The sequence below is a fragment of the Pezoporus wallicus genome, unplaced genomic scaffold, assembly GCF_028554395.1.
Source record: "Pezoporus wallicus isolate ANWC-B61680 ecotype Strahan unplaced genomic scaffold, APGP_CSIRO_Pwel_v1 scaffold_2584, whole genome shotgun sequence".
In the NCBI taxonomy this organism is placed as follows: domain Eukaryota; kingdom Metazoa; phylum Chordata; class Aves; order Psittaciformes; family Psittacidae; genus Pezoporus; species Pezoporus wallicus.
In genome coordinates this window covers 13,509,560-13,532,007 of record NW_026642851.1, presented here as the reverse complement: position 1 = coordinate 13,532,007, position 22,448 = coordinate 13,509,560, and the positions used below count along the sequence as shown (strand labels likewise).

At 39.0% G+C, this 22,448-nt stretch overlaps 1 protein-coding gene across 14 annotated transcripts in view; it reads left to right on the top strand.

Moving 5' to 3' along the window:
- PARD3 (par-3 family cell polarity regulator) overlaps positions 1 to 22,448 on the top strand; it is a 450,998-nt gene that overhangs the window by 27,417 nt on the left and 401,133 nt on the right. The gene's annotated exons all lie outside the window — the stretch shown is intronic.

Here is a 22,448-nt window from a genome sequence, read left to right as displayed (position 1 = left end):
TTTTGTGCTGTTTTACTTATTCTGCAAAATTCTTCTCACTTGAGATTATAAAAGTGAGAGTATTCCTCCGAATTTTTCAGTAGCAGTGTTCCCATCCAACACTGTAACAACAGAAGGTGATAAGCATCCTGTCCCTTTCATTAGAATAGAGCTCTCTAGAGTTCTTAAGAGGCAATTCTTACTGTATTTATACAGCATTATGCTAAATGTACTTTGAAATGAAAAGCAGGTATTCCCAAGGTTACTGCTCAAGTACTGTTCTTGCAGAGAAATTACTTTTTGCCTCTAAATCTTCTGACACTTGAGGGTACCTGTGAAATATTTTTTATTTTTTTAAAGTTTTTAAAAAGGACAGCAAAGAAAATACCCAAAAGCAGAAGCCCAAACCCCACGAACGTATTCCCCATAACCTCCTCCACTCCCTCTGCTCCCACTGTTTTCATACTCTTTTTTTTCCCCCCTTCTCAAAGTAAAGGAAGCGTGTTCTTTCCAGACAAGGTGGGGAAGACTTGCCCATAATAGTTCTCTCAGATTTTAAAAATGGGCATTTCTTTCAGTCTAAATCAATGAAATAGAAATAAGAAAGCAAATTGTTTGCATGTACCTAAGTTTGCTAACAAGTGAATAGTGTGCTTTTAATAGAGAAAGGAATTTTCAGAAAACGGAAGAGGCTGCAGAATATACGTGGCTGTTGCAGTGTCTTTTTTTTGCAGTGCATCATAGAGGGTTTCTGGCACCAGTTCTGAACAGTCTGTCTGTGTTTCAGAGTGAGCTTCCTTTCTTAAAGCTCTGTTCTGGAGAGAAATGATACCCTGGCAAGTACAAATGTGCACTGAGGGATACCGGGAAGGGAAGCCTGAGCCCACTTAAGTGGAATGCACATCATTGATTCCTGCAGAAGTATTGATTAATCACAAGCATTAAAAAAAAAAAGAAAAGCTGAGTTTGTTTAAACTGCGAGCTAATGAACCCAAAACTGGGTCAGAATGCAGTACAGGGCCTGTAAAAAAAACTGTATGATATATGGATGCACCAGACCTTAATCAAAGGAATACATTTATCCTGAAGAAAACGCCTGTGGGGAGCAGAAGGAAATTGGAAGAACAGAGGTAGCACTTCACTGTTGCCCATTTTTACTTCCTTTACTCATCCTTGCTGCCATACTTCAAACTGCATTTGCAGTGAGGTGTTCATGTTCACAGTGTTGTGACTCTGGGTGTGGATATTTACTTGAGTTTTATTTACTTTTGTAGTTAAGTCCTGCTAACTTCTGGTTTGTGGGTTCCAGATGTAAGAAAAAAACCAACAAACCTAACAAAAAAAAAAAAAAACAAACAAAACCCAAGATACCCAGGCTGGTTATTTAAAAAAAAAAAAAAAAAAAAGTTGCAGAAGTTTTTAAGAGCAGACATCCATAACGTCAGAAGCTGGGGCAGTCTGGGTGCTCACGCATGTGCTTCGTGTGGAGGGGAGCAGTGCCTCAGCCTTGCTGGGTATCTTGTTCAGTTGATCAGACTGGGATGAGGTCTGTGAAATGCTGCTGAGGCATTTCTCTTAGCCAGTCTAAGACGATTGTCTTAGCCAGTAAACTCAGCTAGCTTACATTCATTTTGGGTTTGTCATTTTTGTCGTGGTTTCCGTATTACATGCTGTGGCAGCTAGATTCTTGGGTATGGAACAGCTTTCTATGCTGTTCAGCAGTAGCTGCATTTTAATGTACCAGTAACTACATTTCTTCAGCTAACCTTTCTTATTTGTAGGACTCCAATAAATCTGATACTTTTTTTTGGTAAGCATTTTTGGAATGTATTTAGCTTTATAACTTCTGTGCACAGGAAAAGATACATTAATAGTATTTTCAAGAGCTGGAGCAAAGCAGACGAAGTATTTTATTTGCTTTGTCCACAGATTCACTTCCTATCATTGTGGAGTAGTTGCTTAATTTCCTCTGAAATTTGAATTTGATTGACCCTGTCATTTGTTGATTTTGCTGGTTTCTGATTGTTTAAATAAATAAATTCCCTCCAGTGATGTGTGCTACAAATCCCTTTAGTTTTTGGGGGCAAATGCATCATTTCCTGGGCTGCCATTTCTGATTTTGTTATTTTTTAAATTAATTTTAGTATTTAAGATGTTGCAGTATCAAAAAAGTAAGTCACAAGACCAGCTTAGTGTTCTGCAAAATTTCTTGCAAATTGTGTAGCTATTTATTTTGTCTAATACCCATTTGCCAGATGATCAAGGCTTCATCAGAGCTGGTCAGAACATTTGCAGGGCTCTGTGTGAAGTGACACAGATGCTTGAGCCCATTGGAATTTATGTGGTGACTGCCAAAAGGCTGCTGCAGGTGTGGCTGGCTTGGGCATGTAGTGTTGGCAGGAGAGAGGGTGTTGGAGCTTGTGTGGTTGGGGGATGCTTTGTGTTAAGGATCATTGAAATAACTGGGTGCATGTGATCGCTGAGTGAACTTCCTTAACCCTCAGAAGGGCTGCCTTCCCCCTCTGCATTTCTTACCTTTCCAGTAATGATCTGTGAAGAGCTGCTTGTGGATGTGGTGGATTCATTCTACAAGCCCCAACTGTGCATTTCTTCGTGAATTACTACTGATCTTCTTCAGTAATCAGCGAGAGTATAATAGCATAGCATAACATAGAATAAAATAGAATGGAATAATCAGGGTTGGAAAGGACCTTAAGATGATCTATTTCCCCCCCCCCCCCCCCCGCCATGGACAGGGACACCTCACGCTAAACCATGTCCCCCAAGGCTCTGTCCAACCTGTCCTTGAATGCAGTGTTTACAAACACTGCTCATCAGCAATGTAGTGTTTGGACAATGTATTTCTGAGTATATTACAGATCATATGTGGCCTGATTATCTACGGTTACCTGGTTTATGGTAGCTGCGGCATAAGTTTTTGTTTTTTGTTTTTTTTTCCCTTCTGCAGAAATAGATAGTATGCATCCATGACTTCTGCTACAGTATCTTTTTCTTGGTCTGAGTGGTTGTACTCCCCCCTTGGCAGAGGGCTTGGAAAAGCCCTTACATAACTTGTACTTTTTTTCACTAGGAAAAGGGAGGAAGCTGGGAAGGATCTTGTTACCCTTTGCCAGCCTGCAGTGAATTTGTCCGTTGAGCCTCCATCCAGCACATACGGTACAGCAGACCTAGGGCTGCTGGTGCTGTTGACAGAAGTGCCCGTGGGTTAAATCTGAGGCTACTTTGTAGCTGTTGAAGCCAACCTGAGCTGTAGTATGGCTAGCGCTGCTTACCCCAGGCTGTTTTTCCTGCTGTGCATTGCTGCTGCAGAGACAGCATTTGGGAGCTGTTTACCTGCAAAGCATGTGAAAGCCAAATGAAAAAGAAAGACCCAGCTTATTGGGATGCAGGAGGAGAGGTTGTGGAGTCCTGGGGACATGAGCTTGCTTAATGTGCTTGTACTGCCAGGGGCCACCCATCGCAGCACCCTTAGGGGTAAGTTGCATTGGCTCTGGGATAGCATTAGGTATGTGGAGAACTGTGTCCCAGTGGGATCTCTGAGTTGTGAGTTGAGCCTTGCTGATGCCATGCTCTCCTGAGGAGAATGTGCTTCCTGGTCCAGCCTGTCAGGTATCTCTGCTTCCCCTCTATTCCCCTCTGGCTTGTGACAGCCCTGTTGCTGTTCCTTATCCCCATCCATATGGTCATCTATGCTGCCCACTCCACAAGGCCAGATGTATGCAGGTGGTGAGGCATGAATAAATTACCTCAAGTATGTCAGCATTAGCATCTTGTTTTGAAGACTGAACAGGTAAATATTGTTCCTCAGTGTGGCTCTGTTCTCCTTTCTGCTTTCTAAAAGCAGCTGGAAAAAAAATCTCTATTGTGAGTTATAAAATAATTCTAGTCTAAATTTGTTTCTTTTAAGCAAAGCATTTTCCAATATTAATTAAAACACAGTAATCAAAATGCTTTTATCAGCATAAACAGGAATAGAATAAGCAACAAAGATGTACATAAAGGAAGATGGTGGGTGGTTCAGACCTTTGCTATGATGTTTTTCCAGGGCCAGGCAGTATTGTTGTGTTGGGGAACATCGTGTATGACCTCCATTTTTTTCTGTCTTGCATGTTGTAGCAGACCAAAACTTCTGGTAACAATATTATACTGAAATTCCTTAATTTATTGCTGCTGTCCCCAGAGTTATGTGCAATATGTCTGAGAGTTTTCTTTTAGTTGTCCTGTGATGTAAACTGAATCTGCTCTCAACTGGTGATGGGGAGAGTCATATAAACTAATGAGCTGGCTGTTATATAGACATGTATAATGACACACTTTCATTACTTATTCATGTGTGCCAAGTGCTGTTACAACATAGTAATATGCATAAAATACAGCACAGTACCTGCTTTATAGCAAAATGACAATTCTTCCCTTTACTCATCCCGTGGGTTAGGAATCAAACGTGTTTCTGAACTTCGTTTATTTGCTTTGCTTCCTGAGTGTACTTGGAGTTTGAAATTTTGCAAATGTTTGTTGACACTGACCCATTGTAAAGACATAGCATGCAAGAATTTCACTAGACTTAAACATGGTCCTCTTGCCAAGTTAAAATGCTTTCTGAGGGTGAGCAAGAAAAACAATGCAGATGTGCTATAGACATGTTTTGGCAGAAAACAAGGGCTATTTACGGTGTATCTGTCATCACTGCCTGAGCCTGGCAAAACTTTCCTGTAGCATATGCATATGGCTTTTCAGGCAAATAGTAAATGGGACTTGAATTTTGTGTGTTCAAGCGCAGGCTGAATCTCTCTGGAGTTGGGGGGACTTTCTCCTGACTTCAGTGCCATTCAGGCTGGTCTAATTATGTGGTTGCACGTTTATGTTGGCCTTTAAGGATAGCCTCTTTTGGATTTAGTCTGTAATCAAAAGAGAATGTAAGAATGAAAAGTCTCAAATAACCTTTGCCTTTTGCCTTTAAGTTTTGAAACAGGAAAGGCTTGAGTAGACAGAAATATTCTAAAGCTAAATACAAGTTAATTACACAAAACCCTACCCTTATCTCCTCTGTGTCTGAGCTGCACTGTGAAAATTTGGGCTGTGAGTCGTAGTCCAGAGACAAACTACATTTTTCAGTCTGTAGCTGAAATGATGAGTTTTTCTTTTCAAGTATGGAGATTTGTTAGTAATGACAAATTCTGATTGGGTTGTGTGTTGCCCCCCTCCCTCCTCCCCCTTCCCCCTTTTCTTTCTTTTCCTTTTTTCCCTATTTCCTGTGCCACTTCTGTGCTGAGCTTAGAGCTGCTTCTGCACATCTTCAAAATAAGGCTGAACATTATCCACTGAACTGCATCATCTACCCTTCCTCCTTCTTGCTCTGGCTAACCCATGTGTCATCCATATAATTTTTGACTCTTAAGTTTTCTCAGTGAGTGACAAAACCCCCAAGTCTCTGAAGGGACTGCAGTGGCAGTGGTTTGTGTAATTTCTCCAAACTCTTTTGCTGCTGGTTAGAGTATACTAATGTTCACTTCTGGTCTGAAGCCCTCTTTTATTTTCTTCTTTTGACTTCAGAGGCAGCCAAGAGAGAGGAAGACAGAGGCAAGAGGGGAAAGCCTTTCTCCCATGCAGTGCAAACAGTGTGACAGGCATAAAGGCTGTACTTCAGCCCAATTAGAGAAAGAGGAAAATGTTTCTCATTTCATTGAGCTTGCACCAAAATAAGCTGTGGATATTTCTGTTCCAGAATTATAAGAAGCTAACTTTGCACTGACAGGTTACAGCACCTCTTGTGGGGCACCCCTGTCCGTGCACCATCTTCCCTGGGAATAAAGAAATGAATTTTAGGGAATTCAATTAGGTAGGTCTATAATTTTAAGTAGATCAGCTAGGAGCTGTAAGTTTCCCAAGGCAGATGCTCCCTCTCTAGGAAAGCAGGACGCCAGTTCCCTCAGGAATCTCCAGCTGCAGTGGTAATGTCAGTAATAAGCTGGTGGGGAGGAGAAGGACATCTCACTGAGCTTCTCCTCTGTGTCACTGCATCACCAAGGGCAGCACTGCCTGCGCTGCTGCTAATCTGCAGTTCTGATGCCTGCTGCACCCCTCTGGAGCTGGGCTGGGTGTGCTCGATGCACTCTACCTGAACTTGGTTCAATTAAGCATTTTCAATAAGTACCTGTAGTAGCCTCACCTGTTTTTGATGTGTACAAAAAAGGTGAGTTCAAAGTAAAGGTTTGCACCTAAATATCTTTGGATTTTGAGGTGTGAAAATCCTAAAGCAAAAGTAGATGTGTTTGGTTTTGGGTTTTTTTTTGTTTGTTTTTTTTTTTTTTGGGGGGGGGGGGGGTTGGTTTTTTAATCCTTTTCAGTCATGCTGGCCTGAAGTGTGAATCAACATACAAGCTTCTTTTCAGTTGTGGCTGAGATCCAAATTTTGCATCCTGAATATCTCTGTACAGAGTAATATACGCAGCCATAATTATTTATGGAAGTATTTCTGATGTCTGTCGTTGGTGTGTTGAGCATTGGTGTATTGTGTTCTGAGCACATGCGAGTATGAAAGTTTAAGCACATATTTTGTTGTTTGATGTTTGGAATAGTAGGTATTTTGAAGACACCCTTTTTCAAGGTGAAGCATAGATGTAGCTTATCAAAGGCCATGTGGGGGGCTACTAGAAAATCTCAAGGAAGTATTTCCTTTTTAAATTTCTTTAAAATTGCTTAATATCAGTAATCCAGGTAAGACTGATTTAAAATTCAAAGTATAAAAGTTTTTAGTAGATTTACTGTGTATGGGGATATAAACGATCACTTTAAAATGTCAGTGTGTTGAATTCAGATTGATACGTTTCAGTTTATAATGTGGCGTGTTCTGAATTAACAGCTGAATTGTGTATGCTTTTGCTCTTACTTTACAGAGCAGTACAGAGAATAGCTTGAATATGTTCTATTGCATTGTGCAATGAGATTGTACTACTCACAGGAAGCATAAAAAATTCCAGTTCAAGAGAATGTGCATTTCTCCTCCTACCCAATCTTCATAACTTAGGAGAACGACTATCATGGTATTATATTTGATCTCATCTAATGTAGCTACTCAGTCTGAAAAGAATGTTTTGCATGGGCTTGAGAGGTCTGAAACTGTTGAGTCCAAGGCAGTTTAAAATATTAAGCTTTTTTTTTTTTTTTCTTTGCTAAAGCTAAGTAAATTTTCAAGCAACCATAGTTTTAAATAATAGAACTTGCCAGGGAATGAATTTTCTGCTGTGTGAAAATAAGCAAGGCTTTAGTTTTTTACAGCATTTCAATGAAAGGGACAGGTTCTGTAAAAAAAAATAAAATCCCTAAAACGCATGAGAGGGCTGTTGAGAGAGGGAGTCTCCATGGGAGGTGGGAGGTCCAGCAGCAAGGCCGGGGTCTGCAGTGTTCCACAAGTCTGCATGCGTTTCAGCCCAGGTGTCAGATGTCTTAATCACTGACACTAGTGTTTCTTCTAGAAAAATCTTTCTATCAAATGACAGTTGATATTTTTACTTCAAGTTTGGTTTTGAAGAAGCTTGTATTTAGGAAAGCTTTCTCCTAAGGGTGAGGATTTCTGGTATCTCTAAGCTGTCTAAAATATTTCTCTTCTTTCAAGTGCGAAATTTTGCTTAAGTGCTAATTTTTGCGTTGTACTTTATAGTTGGGAAGGGAACTGCATTCCTAGTGTAACAACCTACATGTTACGTAAAAGAAGAGTGAAGTGAAATCAGCCTCTTAGAAAATGGGAAGGGTAGAAGAGGTGTGAGTTGTCCAGCAAAATGAAATGTTACTAGGGCTACATTTTACTGTTCAGTGCAAACCTCCTTGATGAAATCCATGCATCTGAACTTGGAACAGGAGTTTTGCCTAGCTGAGGGTGTTACTGTGAGTCAGTGTGTGATTCGCAACAGCCGGGAGAGTGTAATCCCTCGTCCAGCATTTCTGTGTGTCTATGTGCTGCATTTGTGTCCCCCCACCCATTTTATGGTCATGCGGGCCATTACACCTACTCATATAAACAGTCTGGTTTGTAAATCGAGGACTAAAGGAATAGGTTTCTTGTGTCTCTCCTTTTTTCAATACTGATGCATCAGAATCCAGCAAAACTTTGATTTACTCCCCTGCTCCCTTTAGTTTTGAAGGTATAAGGGGCTATGAATTGGAAACACTGCCTACTTGGAAGATAGCAAAGGCCCCTGGCCAGCTTTATCTGTATCTTGCAGCCAGTAGATCTTGCTCTTTGTCTTACCAAAGGAAGAAAGTTCATGACCTCTCCATATCTTAACAGCTCTCTATATATAGACTAGGATCTTCCCTGGGAATTCTCACAGCAGCCTGTCTGGTACAGCCGTGGAACATCCCAGTCCACAGGTGATAGCTTAGGTGTTGTGTATAAGTGACTTTGTGTGCAGTTGGCATGGGCTGTGTGTGTGCTGGGGTTTTCCTCTGTATGTAGTTGTGAGTTAGTTGCTTGTAGGAAAAAGCATGTAAAAGCAGCTGGAAAACTTTCTGCTGAGTTGAAGAATTCTCCACTAGAAAGCAAGCCCACCATTCCTGGAAAATGAAAATGCATGTTCAGGTCTTGAATATTATTATTTTACTTATTATTTTCAATTGTGGAAGCATATGTAATTATTTTTCTGAATTACAATAGAGCATGACAGAAATCTGAGAATCCAAACCAGAAAATCTTTTGTGGTAGGTATCTTCTTTAAGTGAAGTATTCTGGGCATTAAGAACTGGAGAGTGTGCTTTATATACAAGAGTGGGCGTGTATATCTATCTATCTATGTCTATCTATAGATATGTAATGTTGTTATTATGATGAGTGCAAGTTTCTTTCAGTGCAGACATATTGCTATTTAAAAAACTATGAGGGACTTCTAAAAAAGATGTATTTTTATCCCAGTTATTGAAACTTTCATTATATTTTTAACAGTGCTGTTGCTATTGATGTAGAAGAGACAAAACAAAGGCCTGTTGGTTGCTAGGGGATAACTTGCAAAGTTAAATTAATTAATTTGGAGTGTTTTGCAAAAATACATGGACGGAGGCTTGTGGTTAGATTAAATGTTTTAAACCTTAAGTTAGCTTGATGCAGTGTTGTCTGGAGAGCTTTTAGCACATCTAGTTATCTAAAAAATACGCTAAAATGGTAAAAAAGATGCTCTATTTTAATCTATTTCTATACATTAAGCTCTCCTTTTGTTCCACTATGTTGCAGAATAGGAAGCATTTTTTTCTTTTTAGTGGAGCCTAAGACACTATCTTAATGTGCATAACAGCATTGGTTATACACTGATTATTCAAAGTTAGGAAGAGATGCTAGCACCTTCTTCTGTCTGCATTTTGGTGGGGCACCAATTGGAGACAGGTGAATAATATAAACATGTTTTCTGTGAAAAATAAAATTTGTATAGTTTTTTTTCCCCTGTAGCTCATTAGACAGGGTTTGCTGCTTGGTCTTCTTAGTCTCAAATATTCTGTATTTGTTTGAAAGGAGTTAGTTACAGACATCAAAAGTTGTACTTTAAAAAATACTACTTTTCTGTGAAAATTATTTTTGACATTAGTTGTGAAGAATTCTCAGATTATGTATATGTGAGGGTGTGTGTGTGTAAAACATATAATTATGCTGTTACATTGAAAACATTTTCAGTAAACAGTTTCTCAAAGCACATAAACAACCATATACTGGAGGTTTCAAACTCAGGTTTGACCGAGTAGAAGATACTCTCTAATTTGTCTAACAGAAGAGAAGAAAGATAATTACTTGGGTTTTACAGGGCTTGAAGGTATAATTTTAGGTGTATTTGAGTATATTTCTAACATATATTTCTGCATGCAGTTGCAGTCTTTTCACTGTATCTTCTGCTAAGTTTGACTTTGTTACAAAGACAGGAATTTCTAGTTTATACCATGTTATAATTTATGGCAGAGAACACCAAAGTATCATACCAGTCTTGCATTAATCAAAACTTCCAGAGGTACAAATTGCAATGCCCTGAGCTGGAAAAATTAAGCAGTTTTTTTACAGTTTCCTATATGATACACTCACAGCTCAATTGAGAAGACTCGAAGTTTTACCTTTTGTGCAGAATAGGACATGGCATTGCTTCACTGGTTTTAATGGTTATTTTTTTGTTGCTTTCTTTTCTGGTCAAGAAGACTAGCTGGTTTTGCTTCTCTCTTAATAAAGTCTTCTGCTTTAATTTTGACGAGTGCAGGCATGCTGTTAGAGATTTAAGCAGTTTTGAAAGATGTGTAATGGGTTAGAGTTCAGTGTACTGCTGTTAGCTGCTCCCTATCGCTGGAGGTGACAAGGGTATGATAACTAACGAAGTAAAAGGGAGGGTTTTAATGCTAGCCTCTGTCTTCCTGCATTAGTGGATTAATTTTCAGGGCTTAACTTGAGAAACTTTGCTTATGTTTATGGGCACTAATGCAGCTAGGTCTGTGAGGGTATCCCAGCGTCAAGTGGAAAGGAATACTGGTGTCTTAGGCTCTTAAACAATATTTTTTTTCCAGCAGTTGTCTGTGTTTGCTTTAATATCTTGGAAATGCGCTCTGTTTCTACTGCTGGCCAGGTATGGAAGTGATGGTGAGCCATAACTAAATGTGGAAGATGGAGGAGAAGAGTGGGTTTCAAGAAGCCAGAGGAAGAGGGAAGGTTGCAGGGCAGCTGCGTGGGCAGGTGATTTTTGGTTTTTTGATACCAAATTCGGGAACTGGAAATAAGATAGAGGGATGAGTTTAAAAATGGGGAGAGTCATTGGTAAGGTGAAGTCTTAGGGCAAGGAGAGGAGTTACGTTTTCCTGTTATGGGTTCTCTTCACTACTTAGGAGTGTGGGAGTGGGGTTCTAGTTTCCTTCTGGGGCTAACCTCACTCATAGACCAGATCTGAGCTTACTTGTTGATTTGAAAAAAAGAGGATTATTGCTGATTTGTGAGGAGGAACGTAAATTGAAATAGCAGGAGAGGTAAAAAATGTTGGTAGCACTCAGTGTTCTGTCTTTATGTTCCTGGTGAGGTCTCCAGCCTGCTATGGTGCTAATTGCATTTCATCTTATATATGGCAATACCCCCCAGCACAGTAAGAGTATAGCCATGGTAAACCCAAGTTACCTTAGGGTCAGTTTTTAGAAAAAAGTCTTTATCTTTAGAAGTTTTGAATAAATTTGACAACAAAACAAATTATCCTTGAGATTACTATTTTTCAATAACTTGGAGTGCTGCATCAGAACCCAGAATTCAAAGAGACTGACAGATCTGTTGTATTTAACCTTATAAAATAATCATGATTATAGTAGTTGAATTCATATAGTGATTGTTCTCAAAGTTTCAGGAAAGGAATAGACACATTTAGAAATGAGTGACTACACACTTAAATCAGTACCACATGAAGATATTGCTATTACACTACGTCAGAAAGACTGAGCAGTTTGGAAAAGTAATAGTTAAATATTGTTACTAAAAATGTTTTCTGGAGGTGAAAAGAAAGCCAGTTTTGGTTAAAAGATCTTGAAAAGTATTTAACAGATAAATTAATATACTACTATGGTTATTTCCACAGTGCTTTTGCAAATACTAACAGAAAGCCCATTTTCCTTGGTGGGTTTGACCCAGAGGCACCTGTGTGTGTGTGCACAGCCATATGTTAAACAGAGATAGTGCTCCATTAGTGTCTGATCCTTAGAGGGGAGACAGAGTGGTGGTGTGTGGGGCTCCTCCAGCCTCACATTAGCCTACTTAGGTGGTATAAAAAGCTTTTTGTGTGAGCTATAATGTGCACATAGGTGTGGAGAACAAGGGACGGGAATATAGTTATAGTCTTGGGAGTGGTTTTATAGGGCATAGTAGAAGCTCCTGAACCTCTCAGGCACTATTAGTAGGATTTTCCTACAACAGTGATCAGTAGAAAAGCTCTGCATATCTATTCAGGGTCTGAGGACGCATTGTTGATCTGTAGGTGGTTTTCAGCATATGTTAATTTGTTACTTTTTATTTGCGCCGTATACCAGGTTGATCCAACAGATGTAGGTGACACATCGCTTCTCCTCTAACCCAGACAGGGAATTGCTGTGTAGGCAGCAGGCAGTGCTAAAGCAACCTGCTGCTTGTGCATACTGAGGTCCAGGAATCATGGGGGCTCTCTTCCCACATGCACCCTGCTTACAGCAGCTTCAGAGGAGGGAGGGAGAGCTTGTGGATGCCCCTATGCACCGCAGATCAGGTGGCAGGGGGGAATAAGGCATTTGGGATGCTAGAACTCTAAATCCTAGCAGAAATGTTAAGATATCATAGCTGACCTAAATTGAGATAAACTTTCCTGTGATTCATATTACTTGTGCATTCCTTTCACATGGTTCAGCAAAGCTGTTTATGTTCCAAAGTTCTACCCATGAAGCCTTAACTTTGAAGCCCCCAGAGGAATAATACAATCATCAGTACAGAGAGTGGCATTTCATGTTTTGTTTTTAACTTCATAGCTTATAGCATGGTGGAAATATGAGGCACTATATGTAGTAATGTTTTTGTAATTCTCTCTGTTTATTAATCATTAGTTAGAGTTCATATACTACACGATTAATTGACTATGTCCATTTGGGAGCATATATCAAAACTGGTTGTTTCCATCATTCGTGGTGCTTGATATTAATGGCCCCCAAATGGAAATCTTATTTCCAGTACATTTCTGAAATAAATTAGGTTCTTCATCTCATGCTGTATACCACTAGGGTAGACAACCTTCCTAAATCTTCCCTTGAAACATTTTGCCAGACTCACTTTTTTGTTTGTTTAATCAACATAGATCAGTCATACACCTGCCAGTCTACAACATGTGCAACATGTGTGTCTGTATGTACAGGCATGCAAATGTTGTTGGCTATTCCAGTAAAATCCATTATTCCAGTCTAACTCTGAATTTGAAGGGTTAGCATAATGGCTGAAAAAAAACCCCAATGAAAGTTTATTTCCAAGCAATGCTGTAATGATGAGTGGAGGTAAGAGATAAGCTCTTGGAAGAAACAGAAAGCACTTCTCTTTCGTCAAATACGCTCATCTTTCAGTTGTTAAGCTGCAATCCAAAGGTGTTCTGCATTTCTTCAGCATTTTTACCCTATTCTAATGCTCCTGCATAGAAGATTGTCTACCGTTATACCCAGTACATTTGACTACCTATTCATGAGCTATTGACTTGGTTACTGTAATTTGTATCTGTGGCGTCAAGTTAATAATTACAAATTGTAATTGATAAATTATTTTGTTGCATTATTTGTTGTATTTAAATTAAGATTATGGAGTGAGCTCTGTGTTAATCTGAAAAGGGCACATTCTTCTTACCTTACATGTGGATTTAGCATACTTGGAGTTTGTGGCAGTGCTTGAATAGATGCCTTGGATTTTCCTGCAGAGGAATAAACCTCACACAGAAGTTTTATTTTACAGTTCGGGCAGGACAGTGTTATTTAGTGCTCACAGAAGGGACATGAGAGAGTTTAGAGGTACGATGTCACTCAATATATTTTTCTCAAATATTTTATTCCATTCCCCCCGTTCTCGCAAACAGAACATAATTGTGCATACCATAAACAATCAGTAGTCATGGTGAAAATGTGTTAATCTTTCATAGCCAAATGTAAAGCTTTATTCTTCCTTTATTAATTCTCAAAGTTGGTTGCTATGTGCATTATAGTGGCAGCACAAAATGACTTTTCCTTTTCTGGCTGGTGTCTCACTTGGCACTAAGAGCAGAGTCCAGGCACTGGTGGGGTGCTCAAGAGCCTGGACCTGCCCTTTGGTAGTGGCACCTCCTAGTGGTTAGAGGGCTGTGTGCTGTGAAGAAATGTCACTAAAGTCATGAGTTTTGACAACGAGCAATGTTTTTACTGCAGTATTTTTAGAATAGGATTCCAGGAGTCATGTGAAATGCAGCCAGGACCCCAGGACCAGGGGGAGATGGTTGGTGACTGGTGGAATATGAGCCAGCAGTGTGTCCAGGTGGCCAAGGCCAGCGGCATCCTGGCTTGTACCAGAAATAGTGTGGCCAGCAGGGCCAGGGCAGTGAGCGTCTCCTGTACTCAACACTGGTGAGGCTGCACCTTGAATACTGTGTTTAGTTTTGGCCCCCTCAGTACAAGACAGACATTGAGGTGCTGGAGTGTGTCCAAAGAAGAGCAATGAAGCTGGTTTGCTAGAGCACAAGTCTTCTGAGGAGCAGCTGAGGGAGCTGGGGTTGTTTAATCTGCACAAAAGGAGACTCAAGGGAGACCTTACTGCTCTGTGCAACTACCTGAAAGGAGATTGTGTTGAGTTGGGGGTCTGTCTCTTCTTCCAACCAACAAGTGATAGGGCAAGAAGAAATGGGTTCAAGTTGTGCCAGGGGAAATTTAGACCAGATATTAGGGAAAATTTTGTCAAGAATTGAAACAGGCTGCACAGGGAGGTGGTGGCATCACCATCCCTGGAGGTACTTAAAGGATGTGTAAATGTTTTGCTTAGGGATATGATTTAGCGGTCGATTTGGCAGTGTTATATTAATGACCGGACTCAATGACTGTAAAGGTGTTTTCCAACCAAAGTGATTATAGGATTTTCTGCCCAGTCCTGCACCAGTGAAGGAGCCTTGTGCAGTGACACAAACTGGGGCTGGAGATGGAGCTGCCCTGGGGCTGGGGGCAGTAAGTGGCCAGAATCCAGCCCTGCACCGAGCAGCATCCTGCGCTATGTAGGCAGGGCACAGCCAGGAAATGGAGAAAGGGATCATCCTCCTCTGCTCAGCGTGCACCAGTCCACGTCCAGTTCTGGGATGTCCTGAGGTCTTTTCCAGTCTGAATTATTTGATGTCGTTAGGTTATCAGGGCAAATGGAAATGGTATGCTATTTTGTAGATATCGGAAATCTGCAGCACATAGGGAAGTTGATTTAAATTAATGATATGATTTCTCATGGATTGGTATAGATTGCTTCTAGGTAAAGTGGATGAGCTGAAAGAAAATAAAAATTTAAAAAAAACCAGATTTCCAGGGTACCTGGAGGTAACGTATTAATAGGAAGAACGTGCATATCTAAGACATAGTATTTTGGCTAGAAAATTGTAGGGTAGGAAAACAGGAAGGGTAGCTGTAGAGCATATCTCAGTCTACTTTCCTTACAGATTTAGGAAGTCAGAGTTTCTTTTCAGATCAGCAAGAGATTCATGCATATATATTTTTCAGAAGTTCATGCAAACCGTATAGTGGCTAGCAGCCAAAGTAAATTTGACTTTCTTTTAATACCAAACTTTTGCTCTTAAAAGAAAGAGCCAGTAGTTATTTGGAGCTTTTTTTTTTTTTTTGTACTCCAGTAGTAATGCAGAAAAACTTGATAAGTAGTAGTGCTCTGGTGGTTTTAGTGACCATATTATTTCAATTTAGTGGGTTTAAGGAGACATTTAATTGCTGAAGTGGATGACTAATTCGCTCAGTTTTTGGGTATCAGACTTCTGTGCTGAGGACTGACAGTGTAATGTGATCATTTTTTAAATAAACCACTGTTATTTTTTAAGTGAATGTGCAGGATACATGCAAGACCTAACATTACTTTTTTCATTTTGTGAACACCTGTTTCAACATTTCATTGTCTCAAGAAGAATGATACTGCTCAGATGTTCAGATTTTGTCTTGGATGGATTTCTAGTGAGTTAAAGCCCTTTTACTGAGGCTGGGAAAGCGTTGGTGAATGTAAAAGTGGAACAAGATGCTTCAGTGATCAAATTCGCATGTTTTTTTTCGTAACTGGTTCGTACCTTGGGTCAGTATATACCACTTTGTGGAAGACATTGTATATATACTTGTATGTCCAAAAAAATTGAATCCCTGACCAAACCCTCTTCTAATGGCATAATTTGTAACTTTTTTGGGGGTGTATCCCTATTTCTCAGTAATACAAAATACCAAGAAGTTAAATTTAGTGTGGTACATCCCCAGAACAAAGAGCAGTTTTACAGGTTAAGGAACAAAAAGGTGAAAGGAATGAGGCTTATTTTGTACTGTACAGCATTCAGATATTTTCTGTAGTCTTCTGTACCCCTGTTTTTCTTCATGGGACACAAGGCAAGGTGGACTAAATGTGGTCTAAAATTGATACGAGGAGAGTGCTTGCAGGTGAAGCGCAGTCAAAAATGGAAAAGGTAACTGTTCCTTCAACACATCACCTGGTAACTTAAGTTGTTACAGGTATCAGTTGCTTTCTGAGACCTACAGAGCTACTTTCATTAATGTTAAATATTTTGCCCTCTTGTACCGTTGTGGAGAAAGTGAATGTACTTCTGTTGTATTGTTACCACCAGCTGTTCGTGGTGCAGTACCAACGTACCTTAGAGAGCACAGTCATCTTTGAGGCTGATTTTTCCCCTGTTGCTGCTATTGTGTGTTAATGCATCAGGTCTTTGTGCCTGAAATTTGAGGAGGCAGGAGACAGGAAGAAGGTGCAATTCAAACCCAGGGACTTGTTCTTGTTGGCTTGTGAGGCTGTGGAACGTAACTGGAATCCGGCTGACGCTGAGCATTCGTGGCTTTCCTTTGGCACCTGACTGCTTGTTTTGACGGTTCCCTCTTACAGTACAGAGCTAGACAGGGAAATGAATGAATTCACTGGCAAACTTTCAGATATATTAGTTTTTTATTAACCATTATTTTCCTTTCAGACTGTGTTAACATGCCCAAATGCATATGCTGCTGAACAGACAAGTCCAGTACACACCCCAGCCTGATGATTTAGTTGGTTTTGATCTGTATGTACTTTTCTGCAGCAAAGGCTTTATCTGTTCTCAAAGGACTCAAAACAGATAGCCACACATCACCATGTTATCTTAGATTCTATATAGTTTTAAGCAGAAGCTAAAAGTGTGTACTTAGCTCCCCTTTATTTCCTCATTTATCACTGAGAAGTTAAATTAACACACTTGTATCTGCTTCTGCACTTTCACTTGTCCTCCTAGCACATTCATTTCCTCTGAGAGTTACACTGAAATGCTTGTGCATGACTGCCCAGTTGACAGTGTATTTCAAAAAACATATAAGGGTCTCGGTACCGTAAAAGATCTTAAAGCAGAAAACTATAGATGGTATCTAAATTTAAATCATTTCAGCTTTAGAAGGATGATCTCTGATAGGCACAGAAAGCCTCAGTGAGCTCAGCTCAGCAAAGTCAATCTGTTTCTCCAAATACTGCACTTAACTCCAGATACACTTACTGTGGTAAGAAATACTCTTCGTGTTTTGGCCTGAACAGATTAGAAAATATAGGGGTGTGTGAGGAGAAAAGAAATATGCTTTATTTGATTTCAAGATGTTACAAATTGTAGTGGCAACTACAGTTGGCCTGTACCCAGCTGAAAGCTGTAGTTCGGAAACCTGAGTTGTTACGGTCAAGGTAAGAAGTACAGACACTTCTTGGGGGGTGCTTGCTGTCCTCCCCCAGTTGTGCTCTCTGGTTGGGCTTCAAACCAAACACAAGAAGTTATCCCCCCCACATCCCACTCCCAACTACGTAATTGTTGACATGCAGATGAAGTAGTCTTCTAGATGAAGTAGTCCTGAAGATGCTTCAGGACATCCTCCTGGTGGGCAGGTCTGATTAAATCACAGCAGTGGGTGTAATTTGCAAACAGTAAGCATTGTAAGGTGGGCTTTTTAGGAGCTTGATTGTCTGCTTTCTGTTAAATAGATGGCTACTTAAAAGTTTGTGGTGCATTCTACTTGTATGATATGGACAAAATATTTCAAAGTATTTATTCTAACTTTTTATGTTAAACAGTTCTATAAATTTTTGGAAAGGGTGCATTTGCAAAAAACATGACACCTATTTAGATCTAAAGGAGTAAGAAATCTTGTTATGCCATTAATAAGAACATGTTGCAGTTTTCATTCCTATTTCTAGATATTTTCCACATATGGTCCTTGTTTCCATTATGTGGGAACATAAAATAGTTAGCTACAGAATACTGAATGATATTACTTAAACTGTTTTCTCAGTTTTTCCTTTATACTTTTTAGAAGTCATGTTTTATGAAATAAACAGAATATGAATGGCTGCATTCTTCCTGCCTTTGTAATGTGCCCTTGCTTCCCCTCTTAGTGCTGGTGATCACATAGCAAATATTTGTCTTCCATTATAGAGGACTTTAGAGCAGCAAATGTAGTGCTCATGAGTTTAAATTATAAGTACCTTTATAATCATAATCAAGTAGAATAGTTAAATGGGTGTACACAGGAAACAGGAGATCTGACTTGCTTAGACTTGAGCTGAGTGATGCAATATTTAAATGAAGATATTATAAATCAGGTTTAGCATTACTTCTATCTTGTATTCAATGAAGTGAACTTGCTTGTTCTTCTGCATGAGCTAATGACAAAGGCATCTATACAGCTTTTACAAAATAATTGCGTATTGCTAATTTACACATTGGTGGAGCATTGTAGCTAATGAGTTTTCTATCAAAGCCTGGCTTTATATCTCTAGATGTATTGCAGATTGTGGAGTGCAGTACCTTTTTACACAATCACAACAGTGAAAGAATATAAATGTGGCTTTGTTTCATCAATAAAATGTGAAAAATGTAATTGTAATATGCAAATTAAAATTTTGAAACAACAGCAAAGCATCTGACTGTGATGTTCTCTTAAATCAGAACAACTCTGAAGCAGCTTTCTTATAAAGTTTCTGAGTAATTTTTTATATTTTATTTTTTTTTTCATCTTTACAGAAATTGACTTTTGTAAACTTGATAGCTTCTGTACTTCTTTTATAACTAGAAGGCATTCTGATTTTCACTTATGTAAGCACCCTGTTGCATGCGCTCTGACCAGGTCATCTCTCTGTGGGTAAGTGTGTTGGAGCCAGTTCCTCATTTGTGAGATCTCACTTGAGAGCCCTGTGCTGCCACCTGGAGAGGGAGACCCTAAAGGTGTTTTGGGTGTCCTGAAGGAGTGATTGGACCAGTTCACCCTGCAGATGAAGTTGTGTAAACTCTGGTAATTGCCGATTTCCACTTTATGACTCAGTAACTGGTCTAAGCCAAAACAGTGTTTCTGACTGCTTCAGAAAGGGCTTGAAGATTTATTACTGCTATTGCATAGGGAATTATGAATATCTGTTTGTTGGCTGTAGTTGAGAAATACTACTTGACCAATGTAGGAATACAGATGCGCTTGTAACATGACGGAGTAGGACTTGAATTTAATTAAGTGTTAAGTTGGGTCTACTTTCTTTTGTATTTAACAAACACTGCATATGAGCTTGCTCTTCTAGAGGATATGTTTGGTGTATACAGAACACAGAATAAGAATTTAAATGTGAACATTTATGCAGTTTGGGTGTTTCCATATTGTTTGCTTCGTTAATTCATAGAATTAGTTGTGGATTTTCTTAAATCAGTAAAATCAGTAGCTTCAGTATTTTGTGTGGTTGGTGGTTGTGTGATTTTTATTTTTCTTTTTCTCTATAAATATGTACTCCTCTCTCCCATAGATGTCTCTCCCCTCCCAAGCCTCCCCCACCAATCCTTGATTTATGTGAAACCTTTAATAGAGTAAAAGGGCCTGGAGTAGAACTGCTCTGTGAAGTTTGGAGAGGGTTTTAATGAAAAGTTTCATTGTTATTTGATATTTACTAACCAAATCCTGCCAGAGTAAATTCTTGCCAAACTAGTTTTATGTATTTCTTGTCTGGTCTTGCTAAGGTACTGTTTTGTATCAAGATCTTGTCTGACAGGAAAAGCAACCAGAGCAATTCAGGCTATGGCACAACAAATAGGTGATGCAGGAAAAATTAAGACTATCTGAAACTTCTTAAGCAATATCGAGAAACTTTTAAAGGAACTAATTAGCAAAAGTGATGCACCTTATATAACAAAGCTATTTTTAATGTAGATTGTACATGCTGAAATAACACAATAGTGCTTGAGGAGTGGGTGTTTCTACTATTGATTCTGTAATTGTGCATGTTTTCTTAACATTTGCCTTGGAGGTGGGAAATACTTGTGGTAGGAAGAAAAAAATAAGGATACAGTAATATTGAGTGGTAATTTCAGTTTGGGCGATGTTTGTTTTGATGGTTGTAGTCAAGTCACTGAGCCAGTATTGCGGTTATTTGTTTTTAATGTTTCTGTTCTTCAGTAAGAAGATTAAGTGATGCAAACAAAAGTGAAGTGTGTGTGACATGGGAGGGATCAGACTGTAATAAAGCCTAAACTAGGTTTTCAATTTCTGATTTTCCAGTGAAGCCTGGCTTATGGTTCAATTCTGACTTCACTTTGAGATGGAGAAATTAGCAAAGGAAATCTGAATCAAGTCCTTAGACTTGATTCTTGGTGAGCAGGTGCTTCATAGCTCAGCAGTTTGGTTATGTTTTCAAAACCTGTGTCTTCCCCAGTTTTTCAGTGTCCAATGTAGATATGAGTGGTAGAGGAGATTTTTGTAATGGGCTGGAGGATTAGGAAGGAACGTCTTTCCTGTTAGTTTGAGAGCAGAGTTTACAAAGGCACCTCTTCAGCAGACTATCGTTTAGAATTTTTTTATTGAGGAACTTTAAATCATTCCTCGTGTACATAGAAAGCTCTTTTCAGCCCTGTCTGTAAGTCCTAGTGGAGTATTCAAACTTAACAAAAAAGTTTAGTATTTGCATTATGTACCATTTTACAGAATAAATTTCCGTATAATGTAGCTGTGCGTGCACCTCTGCATGCGTGGCAGTGAGAATAAGGTAGTACTATTTTTAATTATTCCTGAATTTTGACCTAAAAGAAAAGAGTGCTGAATTATGACCTACAATGTGCTACAGCAGTACATTCTGTTTGGTGAAAAGCCATATCCTAGGAAAATCAGTTAATTGTATAATAAATACTTGCTTAGAAGAAATGCAAGCTAATGATATTTAATACTTGGAGAAATTAGAGAAAAAAATCTGTAGTTTGTGAAATGGCTACCCTAGTGACTGTAAAATGTAATTCTGAAATCTGATCATCTGATGATGATGATTTACAGCAGTATTTAAGGTGGATGTACCTGTAAAAAGAATGAAGTAAGTTTCATGTTTATCAAATTTCTTCAAAATCTTTGACATACCCATATATATCACATGCAAATAAACAGCATTCTAGCATATTAAAACCAAAATGAATCTCCCTTAATGTTCTTTCATGCAGCAATGCTGCTGAAGTATGTCCTGTCAAGATTTAAAAACGCATAAGCATTTAGAAGGATTCTGGTGGCCCCATTACTTGTCCTGTACCGTCATTTAAGAAATCAAATTATTTAAGGGTGGAGTGCTGGGGTTTTGTTTTGTTCTGTTTTGGTTTTTTGTTTAGTTTGTGGGTGGGTTTTTTTGGTTTTGTTTTGTGGGTTTTTTGTTGTTGTGTTTTTTTTTTTTGACTTCTGGATACCAGTACCTGAAAACACTGCGATGGTAATTGCTAGTTTTAGGAAGTCAGGTACTTTGCAAGATGTTGCAAGTTGGAAAGACTTCACTGAAATTAGTGACTTTCTGCAGTAGTGCCTGCTCAGTGAAAAGCAAGGAAACTCTTTTACTGCTAGACAACCTGGGGCACTGCCACTGTTATGGGGGTGTATTTGAGAAGCAAGAAAAGATTATGTGTCACATTCAGGTTGTGTATTTACAGTGGAACTTTCTCCTGTTAGAAAACAAACCTTTTAAGAATAGCACATTGAGTACCAAACAGCACTTAGGTCATGTAGTGATATGTAGAAGACACTTTGTGGAGACAGCTTTATTCCTTATAGTTTCCTTTTGTATCAAAAGTAATAATGAAGACTATAAAGCCAGTCTTCCCAGTTGCTGGTAGACATATTGTGTATACAAAAACATGTACACATATATATGCATATATATACACATATATATATACATGGCTGTATGTGTGCTTATATGTATCTTTTTTAAATTAAAATGTGGAAGGTGTTCTTTGTATAAGGTTTAGATACCCATCTACCAACTGTACCAAAGCACAGGTAGAAATCCCCTTGATATAATTTAAATATAGGGTTTTACCCTTTTATAGCTGTCCTATAAACACTTCTGCACACTTTACAGCTGTTCTGTAGCGTTTTGTGCCTGTTGACCACTGTCTGAGATACTTTATTTTGAGGATAATGTATTTTCCTTTTACATAGTGCATATATTCAGTAACACTGGTAATGCTCTTCCCCTACTTGTCAGTGGTGGAACTAGGACTCATGTAGAGCTGATAAAAGCGGGAAGGGTATATATCTAATCTCGGGCAATTTTAAAAAAAAAACCCTTTGGCTTTATATATCAATTTACATTTATTTACAGGAATATGACCTAAATGGCTGTTTTCATGTCAAGCATTTGTAGGACTGTGATGTTAATTATTTGGTGGAGTAACTTTTTTTTATGTTGGTATGTGATACCTGATACTATTTTC